This window comes from Dendrobium catenatum, unplaced genomic scaffold (assembly GCF_001605985.2).
Source record: "Dendrobium catenatum unplaced genomic scaffold, ASM160598v2 fragScaff_scaffold_33, whole genome shotgun sequence".
In the NCBI taxonomy this organism is placed as follows: domain Eukaryota; kingdom Viridiplantae; phylum Streptophyta; class Magnoliopsida; order Asparagales; family Orchidaceae; genus Dendrobium; species Dendrobium catenatum.
Genome location: NW_021318495.1, coordinates 334802 through 348326, shown reverse-complemented (window position 1 = coordinate 348326; position 13525 = coordinate 334802).

Below are 13525 nucleotides of genomic sequence, written 5' to 3'. Positions count from 1 at the left end.
TGCTTGGATAATTTTCTGTTTTTTATTTTATTTTATTTTATTTATGTTTTAATTGTGGGTTCTAAAATTCGTGCCCAACCCTTGCCGCTTTCAGAGTTTTAACGGATTAAGTTACGGGGTAAATTTTTTAAAAATAGATTGGGTTTGAAAATAAGAAATTACCCAGAGATTTCACCATTATTTTGCAAGGACTTTATGATTTGAGTTTTGGTTTCCTATTTACACAAGCCCCTATAGTTAATTACCCCTTTTGATCATGAGAGAGAATTTTTAATTTAGATTAGTCATCAAAAGAATACGTCGTATCCATAGATACGTAATATCTGACATATAGAAGTAGCAATGGATTGGTATTAAAAAAATTGATACTTAAAATTTGAAATTTTATCATCTTGCACTTAAAGTGGGGGCGATCAAGATCTTATGATTCCATCGTTCTGGGCCATCGTGGTCTTAGGTCTACTCAGCCAAAGGAGGTAATTGATCCAACCTAATAGAAGGATCCCTATAAGCAGTTATGGGTTGCGTCATTTAGGGGTACTTTGTAGATTTGGGGTGGGTGTTTGTCTAAATGGATAAATTTGAATCCACCTTAGTTGATAGAGGAGTTTGTTCTCTATCAAGCATATCTTATTGATTCATATCTTAACGATTTAATTCCATTACAGAGCATATGGGCTCTAACAATGGTCGTAATATAATGATGTCATTTGATGATGAACCATCCAGTTCAGAGGGTCATGACCATAACTGTTTACATGTGATGCCATTTAATGACAAAACCCACATGTGAAATCATTTTGCAGCAAAATCACTAGTTAGATGATACATGTCACGTCCTTATTAGCAAGAGTGAAATTGAGAATGAATTATAGTTATATTATTGACTAGAAATTAACTCTTTGTGAGTTGAAGTAGTTTTTCAAATTTGTTCACCTCATCAAAATGTTGCGAAGGGTGGATGGGTGTTTGTTATAAGTGTTTCCTGATTTATTTTAATTTTAAATATCTTAGTCTAGAATGATTATTAGAATTTTTGAATTTTTATGAGCATTGTGGTGCCATTTTGAATATTATGAATTAACTCTTCCAGTTGAGACCTACATTCAGCAAAACTATCATTGGGTATGGCAATTTGAAAATATTTATATTTTGTGAAAGTTTGGGGTCTTTTAAAAATATATGATCTCCTTCGGTTGAGATAAACATTCCACATGACCATCATTGGGGAGCTCGCAGGTTATTACATTTTTGTTGATTGAATCTTATCCACTCTCTCTACTTGTCGACATATGATCGGGTTTGAATTTAAATTTATTTCTTCATTCGTGTAGCATTCTCAACGTCACATGAGTACCTATGACATGCTCGCCAAGACCTATGTGGGTATATGTCATTGTATGCATTTCACATGATATGCATTCCAGTGTGTGCATGATATGATTTTTTTTTTTTTTGAAATGTCAATTATAGTGTTGAATGACACACTGGAGTGAAACCCTCTGCTTTTACAGGAGGATGATTTTTGAAGTGCAATTACAGTGTCAAATGACATACTTGAGTGATACCCTCTATTTATTATAGATGTATGCATAGGTATTTTGAAATTCAATAGTGATGTTAAAGCAACATGCTAGAATAAAATCTTCAGAATCCTACATATGCATGTGGAAAGGCCCTTGATCACACACACATGACACATGCATGTAAATGCAATATTGGATGATATTTTTTTATAATATATCATGACTATTGTAATGCTTGTATGGGAGCATTTCAAAATATTTGAATGCAATGCATAGGAGTGTCTGACTGCATATATTACTATTGCCCGAATCTCAATCACTGTTGCTTGTAGGTGTCATAGAGGAGGCACTATTATATGCATTGGTCATCAGCTATTTTCTTTTAACCATAGAAAAGTTTTTATATTTATCTGCATACTACATTGAATGTCATAATATCAGTGCAACTGCGTGACTGTTGAATGGTTGTTGATTGCAAGAAAGATCTAACTTCTATTAAACATTGTTCATCGTCACCCGTAGATGGATTATTGTGTACAACATATTTCCTACAGTTATTTGTAGGTGTTGTATGTACTTATGTCCATAGGGGATTTGTTGTACTTGTATTGTATCCATGGTTATTATCCATAAATAGGTCATGTCAGCCATCATTATCTATAGGTAATGGTTGTTTTTGTTACAATCACCCATACATGTTTGCAGGAGAGCTATTGCACTTGCATCGTAGTCACCTTCACCATTCACAGTGTTGTAATCTAGGATCCCTAGTTTGTGATTTTGATGATGATAAATATTATTGATTGAATTATTATCTTTTATCATTTAATATTTTAGATTTTTTTTCTTTGAGCACAAATATTGTAGGTAAAAATACACTGCACAAGGCTACTAGAAGCTTAAGAATGGGTAGAATAAAAATGTCAAGTAAACAAAGTCTGTACTTTTTTTTTTTTAAATAAATTTTTTTATTCTATCCACATAAGAGTATATGCAATTGGGTGACCGTGTCCACACACACATAAGGGAGAGAATTTTTTTTGTACTAATCGTACTGTACGACTTACAGTCATATTGTACGATGAGTAAAAAAAGAATGCGCTTAACGACTAATTGAATAATTAGTTTATGTAAACGAATCATACTATATGATCTGAATCATATTATACAATTTGTTACTATCTAAAAATCCTAGCCACCAAATAAATTAAGTAAAATATTTAAAATATGATTTTTGAACTAATCGTATTGTACAATCTGATTTATATTGTATAAAAATTTAAATCTTATATAAATTAGCTCACATAATTATTCAATTTAATCATGGTTTAATTAATGATAGCCGATTGTATTGTATGATCTTGATCATACCATATGATCTTGATCATATCATACGATTGATAAGATGAAATTTGGTCGTCTAAACGATCATAATAAATGAAACCATGATTTTTTGAACTAATCACATTATATGATGTTAATATCATATTTGACGACCTAATTGAAATTAACTAATCGTACTATATGGTAATATCAGTACGAGACAATTGATAGAGATGATTTCTAATCAACATAGGAATCATCCTATATGAATAGAGAGAAAGCTAACAAATCATACTAGATGATCATTGGATTATACTATACAATGTGTTCGAAATGTTGAACTGTTCATTTGAACAACTGTTTATATCGTACTGGATGGACCTAATTTATGAACTGATTATACTGTATAAAGTCCAATAATACTATACGAACAATGATGACCAACTTGAATTTTTAGAGTTTCTTGAAGCCCAATACTTAAGAAATGTTTTGAGAATCTCTTTAAAACAAGAGAGGATTGTCTAACTACCGATGGTACCTTGAGATAAGCTTTTGAAAGAAATCTAGGGTTTGAGAGTAAGAAATAGGTGAGGTTGAGCATGAGGTAGAAGAAATGTGAGGGGATCACACAGTTGCTCTAGGCTAGCTACACCCTTCTCCTCCTATGGCCTTAGTGAGTTCTTAAAGGCTCTTGGGAGAGAGGCTTCTAAGTGAAGTCCTCAAGGTACTCTGCATTATCCATAAGGGAGAAAAAGGATTTGAGGTTCTATACCTATGAAAGGATTTTGGTTCTTTGCCATTTCCAGGAGGAAGAAAAAGGATTTAGGGTTCTGTGCCTTCTCTAGGAGGGAGAAAAATGATTTAAGGTTCACTCCCATCACTAGGGGAGGTGACATAGCTTTTAACACCCCGCCACATCAGGTTTAATGAAAGTGAGTATGTAAAGGCTTCTCCGCTTTACTGTTAGAGCAAAAGAAGAGTCACTTTTTATTAGTGTGATTCATAGAGTAGAGGACTCCGAGGAGTGGATGTAGGTCAAGGTTGATTAAAGCACTATAAAATTTCTGGTGTACTTTTCATTTTCAAAACTATACTTTTCACACTTAATTTCTATAATAACGTCTTGGTGAAATTATGATATTAAGGTTCTATTTTATTAATTAGAATTTCATCATCAGTATTTTAACTATTGTTAAATTTTTAGCTTCCACATCACATGAGCAAACTATTTATTTCAAGGTTTTGAAAAATTTACAAAAAGAATAGAATTCTTACTTAGGATTTTTTAAATTACAAAGTCACCCCTCTCTTGGTGAGCAATGGGCTAGTTCTGTGTGGTTTAACAACCTTCTCGAACTTTCACATATGTGGTTATTTGTTCACTTACATGTTTACATAAGCTACAAGTTGTGAACTGCATTCATCACCGATTTACCAGGTATATTTATTGGCAAGTTGACATTCAATGTGCATATGTACCTCCTACTCACAAGGTACTATCGATGTGACTATTGTACATTGATCATTTGGTCTTTTCTTATGAGGGGTCAATGCATTTGCGTGCTATTGAATGGATTTTGACTATAAGGCATTACTACATTCATTGCTTGTTATCTATCATTTCCTTTGTGTGCACCATTATATATGCGGCGGGTTCTTTATTCCTACCCATAGGTGAACTATTAGTGGATATTAACACTCATTTATATGTCGATATTGACCACTTTTTGGATTATGCCTCTAACTTATTTCTCCATATATATCCATTGGAAACTTACTATGTTTACTGCATATAAATTTCTAATACTTGTAAGAGATCAACATGCTTGCTGGCAAGTTGATCATGTTTGAGAGTTTTCCACTACAAGTTTCTTGTTTATAATTTAACATTTATTTTGAATGATCAAAATTATTATCTTTCACTTGCATTTTAGTTTTATAGACTCACTTTTACTCTGCTGCATTAGGTTTGGTGAAAGGAAAGTCACTTTTTGTTAGTGCAATTCTAGGAGCGGAGGAGTCCGAGGGGTGGACTTAGTTCAAGATTAACTGAACCACTATATAATTTTTGGTGTGCTTTTCCTTTTTTGCACTTTACTTTTTGTATTTTATTTCTATGATAAATACTTTGTGATCATCTGAGATAATGTTATGTTATATTAATTAAAATTTCATCATCAGTATTTTAATTGTTGTTAATTGTTAGCTTTCACATCGGGTGGTCAAACTATTTAACTCAAGATTTTGATAAATTTACAAAAAGAATAGAATTCTTACTTAGGATTTTTTAAATTATCAATTGACCCCCTTCTTGGTGAGCCTCGGGCTAGTTCTGTGAGGCTTAATGACCTTTTCGAATTATTAAGTGGTATCATAGTCATGGTTTAAAATAAGTTTTAGAAAACTTTTAAAAAATGATTGATGACTCATTTTGGTAATCATAATACTACGTAGGGTTATTCAATAACCCACCCACCTTTATTTGATAATATACCTTTTAACTTTTGAAAAATTCGCATGTCTACTTTCTTATAGTCTATTGATTATCGCATGTGGTTGCTAGACCAAGAAGGATATTCTGCACCTTTTTGTCTTGTGATGGCATAAAAACTGAACTATCATTTAAGGAATGGAGTAATGTTGATAGGAATTTAGCCTAACTAAACACAAAATGTTTAAACTATTTCTTCTATGCATTGAGATCTAAAGATTAGATGCGTGTGTCCACTTGGTTTGTAAATATGGAAGTCGGTCGAGCAGAGGAGCTCGTGGATTTGACCTTAAATATTGGGAAGGATTGTTGGATCATAATGTCAGATAGGGAGGAGCGACATAGTGAATTTTTTATTTGGTTGTTGATAAGAGTTTGATGGAGTTAGACAAGGTGCTGGTGAGATGAATGGACAGGGAGGCTTAATGAGTTCTGATGGATGGTTGATTGGTGGCTGGAGCTCGTGAATATAAGAGGTTAGTAGGGAGATTAGATGGGATTTGATTTAGAGTCTATTGCCATATTTTCATTTTTGTTTCTTTCAAAATCCAAGCGGAGTAAGGATTTGGAGGAGATTATGGGAAGGTAACACGAAGATAATGCGAAGGACATCATCAATGTGGGACGATATCGGATGTCTGGTTTCATGGCGTGGTAAGGTTTTTCTTTTAATTTGATTTGATTAAATTTTGATTTTTTTATTTCCATTCAATTTTTTTTAATAATAATAATTAATAATATAAATAATAATGATTATTATTCAGCTTATATAATCTGAAATTGAAAATTTCATCTTGATTTTAGCATTCAAAATTTGTGAGTTGTCATTTTAGAAATTGTGTCGATTAACGTTCATATTTTTTTCAAGCAAATTTATAGTCCCTTTTAGATAATTTGGGTGTTCCAAATGAAACGACACAGTCTATTTTTTGATCGGATGTCGTTCAGGCGATATCGCACATCAATTTCCTTAATTTGCGTGTTGTTGCTTTGAGACTCATGTCGATCTCCTTATGAAACTTTAATTTACTACACTTATAGTTATTTTTGGGTAATGCTGATGCTATGAACGTAATGATGAAGTCTATTTTGTGATCGCACGTTATTCGGTTAACATCACTTGTCAATTTTGGGTATTAATCATTTATTTTGACCAGTCGTGCTTGATTCGACTGCAAGGAGCTTCAACTTAAGGGAATTCTATGTCCTGGTCACAATATCACAATCCATTCGGCGATTGGATGTCATTTTACCCTTCAAGTGGCACGTCACGCTGACATGCACATTATTTTTATTGTCTGTTAAACTTCTTTATGCACGTAGTTTGATATGTAGGTCAACATTAATGTAAGTAAAAATATATTTGATATTTTGAATAATGTATTTTTTTTTTGTAGCCATAGGTGGTAATGGTGCTCATTGCTACCAATAATAGATGGTGACAAGAGTGTTTTATTAAAAAAATTATTCAATGAATGCTCAAAATGAAATATAAAATTATCCGGCATAAATCTCGAGATAAATTTAACCTGTAAGCTTCCGAAATAAATCTGGGACCAATGAAACTCCGAGTTCAGTAAACTTATAGTCGAATTGAATGTTTCAAAAATACAAACTAAACAACACCAAGTTTGATTCAATCCGAGCTCGAAAGGGTCTAAATCGAAGACTTAAAGCACTTTTGGAAGGTTCAAACCATCATTCGAATTACAAAAAAAATTCTAAACATGATATGCTTATAGTCGAATCGAGCAGCACAACGAGATAAATCTAACTAGCCCAAGATCAATGAATTCTGATATCATTAAGGCATTCAAATGATTAGTAATTTATCCATGATCCAACAAAACTCCTTGTTCAATAAACATGACAAATTTTGTACGATATGATTGTTTGTTTTTCTTTATATAGAAAGGTTTTGAAATAATTTTCATTCACTTTCATATTCCTATCAAATATCTCTAAAGCCCTTGTATAGGAAATGTCTAGTTACAACAAATGTCCACGTGGCTCTAAGGTTCTTCTTGTTCAAGTGTTGTGGATTCTAACTTCCTATCTAAGAAGTACGAAGATGCCTATTTTAGGTATATTACTGTCAAGATCACCCTTTCTAGACTTCTAATCCAGGATGATCTTCACTTATGTGTAATGCCTTTGTTTGCCTCTGCCAAACTATATTTTATTCTCACTCTTATTTATGTCTATCATAAAGAAACTTTTTATTACTTCTTAGCCAACATGAGAGTCAGTGAGGACCACTCTAGGATAAGTTCCTATGTGCAAAAAAAAAAAAAATGTTGAAATAACCAAGGAAAATTTTGGTAACTATCTTCATTTGAGAACTTAGGGGATTCGAGCCCACACTTTAACCTTTAGAGCTAAGTACGACTGGTTTGAAATTAATAAAGTTCTTAGAGGTGTTTCCCAAGTTAATCATTTAGCTCGAGTTTACATCTTTGAACAATAATGTCTGGATCATCCAGCATGTCTTAAGAACGTCAATTATTCATAAGGCTGGTAATCGAGTAAATATGACTCCACTCATGTCCACTGTCACATAACTTATTATGACTATAAAGCCATTTGATGAAGCCCAACTCATTATGGATCACCTGTATAACTTTTCTGAAATTGGACTTCCACCCCATAAAAGGAAGAAAAATGTGGCTTTAGGACATTTATGTGATGATGTTAAGTTGATATCAGTTGAAATGAATGTATGTGATCATTATGATATCAATGAAAAATGCAATATTTTGATGACATGTTTTATTTCTTGGTTCTGAAATACAAAAAACCTTTCGAAATTGATCTAAAATGAGTTATAAATTATTTTGCTTTACAAATTAATTTTCTTATGAAATCTAATTTTTTAAAAATTTAAATTAAATTATAATTGGATTTAGATAAGGAGATCAATTTCATATTTTTTTAAGCAAACATAACTATAATATCATTGTTGCAAGACTGACTTATTATTTTTTATTTCTTTTTCAATATTTTTATTTTTTTTAGTAAAATTTGAATTTAGATTATTGATATTGGAAAGACCCAAAAAGTAAATCAAAAGAAATGCACAATGTTTGAAAAAATCAAAAGAATGCGCAATGATTCGCAAAGTGAAAAAGATGCACAAAATTAGCCCAATTAGCAAAAGATGCATAGTGTGTCACAATTATTTGAAAAGATGTGCAATGTCACCAAATTGAAATTTATTATTATGGTTTTTTTTCTCTATCATTCAATCTCTAATCCAAATCTATCTAATTAATAATTATATTCTATATTGAATTTGAAGTTAACTAATCTTCATTTCGTCATTTTTGCAATAATCATCTTTATTTAATTTGTCTAGCATAAATCATGAATTTTATTGACTTTTATTATATTAGTTATTTTTTAATTTAAAATTTTGAAAATTTGTTTTTTAGTACTATGGAATTAATATTGTATTTGCAATTGGTTTAAAATCATTTTCTAGATCAATTCTTTTGGTTTATCTATTGAAATCTTTTATTTCAACTTCAACTTCCCTTTTTGTTGTTATGAAGAGGGGGAGTAATAATATTATTTGATTGATTAATGTTTGTTATTTGATGGGTATTGTTTGATGTGTGCTGTGTATGTTTTGAATGCATGAATGCATGTGAAGTTTTTATGAGTTTTGTGTTCGTGTTTTTGTTTGATTTTTTTTAAATTGTTTTTGATGTAGTGTCTTTTATTTTTTATTTTGGGTTTAGGGTTTTTGGTCATCATGGGAATCCCTAAATTTACATTGATCATTCGTTTAGGGGGAGCTAAGGAGAAATTTTTGCTTTAAATGTTAACTCAAACAATGATTATTTTACCATCATAAAAAAAGGGAGAGATTGTTGCAACTTAGTTTTTATAACTATTTTTTTATATCATATGTGCTTTTGATGATTTCAAATGTTATTATTTTGATTACTATTTCTCGTAACATTTATTGAATATATTACTTTTGTTATTTGTGTGTACTAACTTTTAAGAGAAATCATACCCCAGATTATTGAAGACTTCAAGTCAGTTAGATTAAGATTTATTATAAATGGAGTATGTATTCTACACTTTTATTAAGTCTGAGAGAGTGTGATTATAATTGGTTAACCGTGCACAGACACACTGTGGGAGAGTAAAAACTTAAAATTTTAAACTAATCGTACTGCACGATTTCCAATCAAACGGGATGATTTGTCTAGTTAGTTCCTCTAGCAAGCAGTTAATAAAATCATGGACGAAAAAATTTCTAAGTACTCTTCATATTGTATGATCTTTCCTTCGTACAGAAGACATCCATAGTATGCAATTGATGCGAACATTTTTGTCCATATAAATATGTAAACTTTTTGAACTTTTTGTTAGGGACGATCTTGCCTTCATATAAATGACGTCTAGATTAAAAAATTAATGTGAACATTTTCTTCCATATGAACATGTAATTTTTTTTTAAACTATTAGTCTGGGACGATCTTTCCTTTGTATAGACGACGTATAGAGTATGAAATAGATGCAAACATTTTTGTCCATACAAACAAGTAAATGTTTGTTAACTGTTCGTTCGAGATGATATATGGTTTGTACTTTGTACAGGATCGTACAAGAAAACTTTGAACTTTTTGTATGTACGATTGTCAAGCGTATTATATAATCATGGACAGTCAAATTTGAATTTTTCAATTTTCTGGACGATTTTTCATGTCATACCTAAATTTTAAGTCTTTGAAAAATTTTATTTTAATTAGAAATTAAAAAGTGTAAGACATTTTTATGAAAGAAAAATAGTTTTTTATTTAAGAGGAATTTTTAAAATTACTAATTCCCTCCCCTCTTGGTTAGCCTTGGGATAATTGTGTTAAGTCTAACAATCTATATAAACTTTACTTTCTCCAATGGCTAATAGGCATAGCCATCACATCTTGGGAGCCTCCCACTCCAACTCACACCAATATTGGAACACTTCTATGAACCAGGGATGCTAGGCATGTGCTTCTTTCTACCCCGATGGGTGAAACCCATAAAGGGAGGGGACATCAGAACCTTCCATGGAAGATCGTATCAGAAAGATGGAGGAGTATCAGAATGAGATCCTCAACTATTGTGACAACTATTGTGAGAGACTTAGGGATCGACACTAGCACCACAAGAAGAGATTCTTCTCCCTCAAGATCCACCAGGGCTCAAATATGTTCAACCCAAATATATTCATGTCAAGATTCACCTTCTGCTACTAAGGTTGCACCCTCTAACACATCTAAAAAATGAGCTTGCTAATACAACAAGATTCACCCATCGTTCGTGTACAGGATACCAACCTTGCATTCCTCCAGACATCCCCAAGGACTTAGCCCAACAACATATTCCTGAACTCCCCTGTAAAGCCCTACGACATAAACTACAAAGTCTAGTCTGAGAGGAATTCCCTATAGGATATATAAGGAAATCTATTCATTAAGGGAACTTTCTAGAGTCCTCACACCCCTAACTGAAGCTATCCTTTAACACCCATTCCTATATGATTCAAACTATCCAGTATTAATTCTTACGACGAGACATCTGACCCGTACGAACATATTAATCACTATAGGACTATCATACACATCCAATGAGCCTCTCACGTGCTCCTATGCCAGGTCTTTATGGCTACCCTCAAAGGGTAAGCTCGAACATGGCTATATTCAGTCCTCATTGCAATGTTCATCAAATTAGCAAAATTATTTGTCGAATAATTTGTTGCTAATTGGAGGATGATCATACACTCTTTCGACCTCTCATGAATTTGCCAAAATAAAAATGTGACCCTCAAGGAGTACTTTCAAAGATTTTTTACTAAGGCCTGATAAATTCTAGGGGTAGATCCCGAGTTACTTAGAGGTGTTTTTCTTAAAGGACTTTGTCTTGGCCCCTTCTACTCAGTACTAATATGAGACACAATTCATTTATATGCTGATCTAATCCATCATGTGGAGGCCCAAATCTTTAGTGATGAAGCTATTAATGCTTATAGAAAGAAATTTGAGCAAACAACTGGGAAGCGTAAAAGCACCCTAGAAAAAAAAATCATCTTCACAGTGAAAGAAGCTAGGAAACTATAATCTGTCCCCTCTACCCTCACATTCGTGATGAGAGCCTCATCAAGAAAAGGACTACATGTCATTTAATGTATCTCAAATAAATGTGCTGATGGCCATCTGAGATCAGGAGAATGTGAAGTGGCCACATCTTTTGAAGCCCAATGTCAGAAATTAGGAGTAATATTGCCACTTTCACTATAGCCGTGGACATACTTTTGAAGTATATAGACAGTTCAAGGAAGAAATTGAGAGGTTGATCCAATAAGGATATCCGACAATTCATCCATAAACCACCAATTCAAGTAAGGGTGGTGCAATTGTGGGGCAGAATCAATATCAAAGGTAATCATCAAATAATTGTTAAATGGTTGGTGAAATTGAAAAGATTGCTGGAGGCCCTACCATGCTTAGTTAAGTCATGATTACACCAAGCAAAGAGCCAATTCTTAAGAAGTCTCGCACCTATCACTCCATTTCTTTCTATTATTCTAACTTAGAGGGAATAAAGTCCGCTCATCATGATCCACTTATTATTAGTGCATGAATTGGCAACCCGTGCTACAATGTTAAGAGGATCTTGGTCAATAATGGGAGCTCTGTAGATGTCCTATTCTACTCTATTTTTTTTAACATGAGCCTCCCTAAAGAGAAGCTACAGTCATCTACAGGTCCATTATATGGATTTGAAAATTGACTTATATGAGTGGAAGGAAAGATCAGTCTTCTAGTTATACTTAGAGAATTCCCCTCTCAGGATACACACTCTATGCAATATATCATGGTAAAATTAGAATTGGCCTATAAAACTATATGTGGAAGGCTGCTCTAATTAATCTTTGGGATTGTTTCTTTGATCTCTCACCTTAAACAAAAATTTCTCACCCTAGTAGGGACTAGCATAGTATGAAGAGATTATCAATTAACACAATCCTACTATCTTAGGCACGCTCAACCCATCACACCTTAAGCATAAAATATTTTGATCTTCGAGGCAAAGATATTTCTTAGAAGGCCTCCACTGTAGAAGACCTAACTTGTGTTTCTCTATTAGAAAAGAACTATTCAAGAATGGTACAGATCAGATCATTTCTCTTAGATAAAGAGAAGAAAATGTATGCAGATTTTCTAAGTACTAATCAAGATGTATTTGCATGGAGTCCAATCGATATCTCAAGAATTAGCCATGAAGTGATCATGCACTCCCTCAAGGTCAACCCAACATACAAGATGGTAATCCAAAAGAAGCAAAACTTTGCACCAAATTGTTAGCTAGCAATTGAGCCGGAGGTTGATAAGCTTTTGAAGATTGGATTTATAAAGGAAGTGCACTAGCCCACATGGTTGAAAAACATCATCATGGGTTAAAAGGTAAGTGGAGCTTGGAGAATGTGCATACACTATACAGATCTCAATAAAGCATACCCCAAAGATAACTTTTCACTTCCTTATATTGTCCAGTTAGTTAATTCCACCTCCTGAACATCAGATGCTAAGCTTCTTGGGTGCCTACTTTGAATACAATCAAATATAGATGGCTCATGCTGATGAGGAGATAAAAACTTTTCAAACAAATAAAGGGTTATACTACTATCTAGTAATGTCATTCAGGTTCAAGAATGCTCAAGCAACATATCAATGCCTGATGAATAAGGTTTTCAAATATCTTATTGGACACACTATGGAAGTGTATGTAGACGATATGCATGTTAAAAGCCTCAAGAAATCCTAGAATATCTCTAACTTAGAATAATGCTTCTACCTCCTTCGATCTTATAACATGCAGCTCAACTCCTCAGAATTTGCATTCGGAGTTGCCTCAAGAAAATATTTGGGGTTCATGATTACCCACCGAGGGATTGAGGCTAATCCTGAGAAGATTAAAATAATAAGGGACATAGTACCCTCAAGAAATATCAAAGAAGTCCAGAGATTAAACGGAAGGATTGTGGCACTCTCTCATTTCCTGGATCGCTTAGGAGATAAATATCTACCCTTCTTCAAGATCCTCAGAGGTGCTTATAGCTCAAGATTTCTGTGGACTGACGAATGCCAAGAGGCTTTCAAGTGGCTCAAAACTTATCTAGCCTCACCTC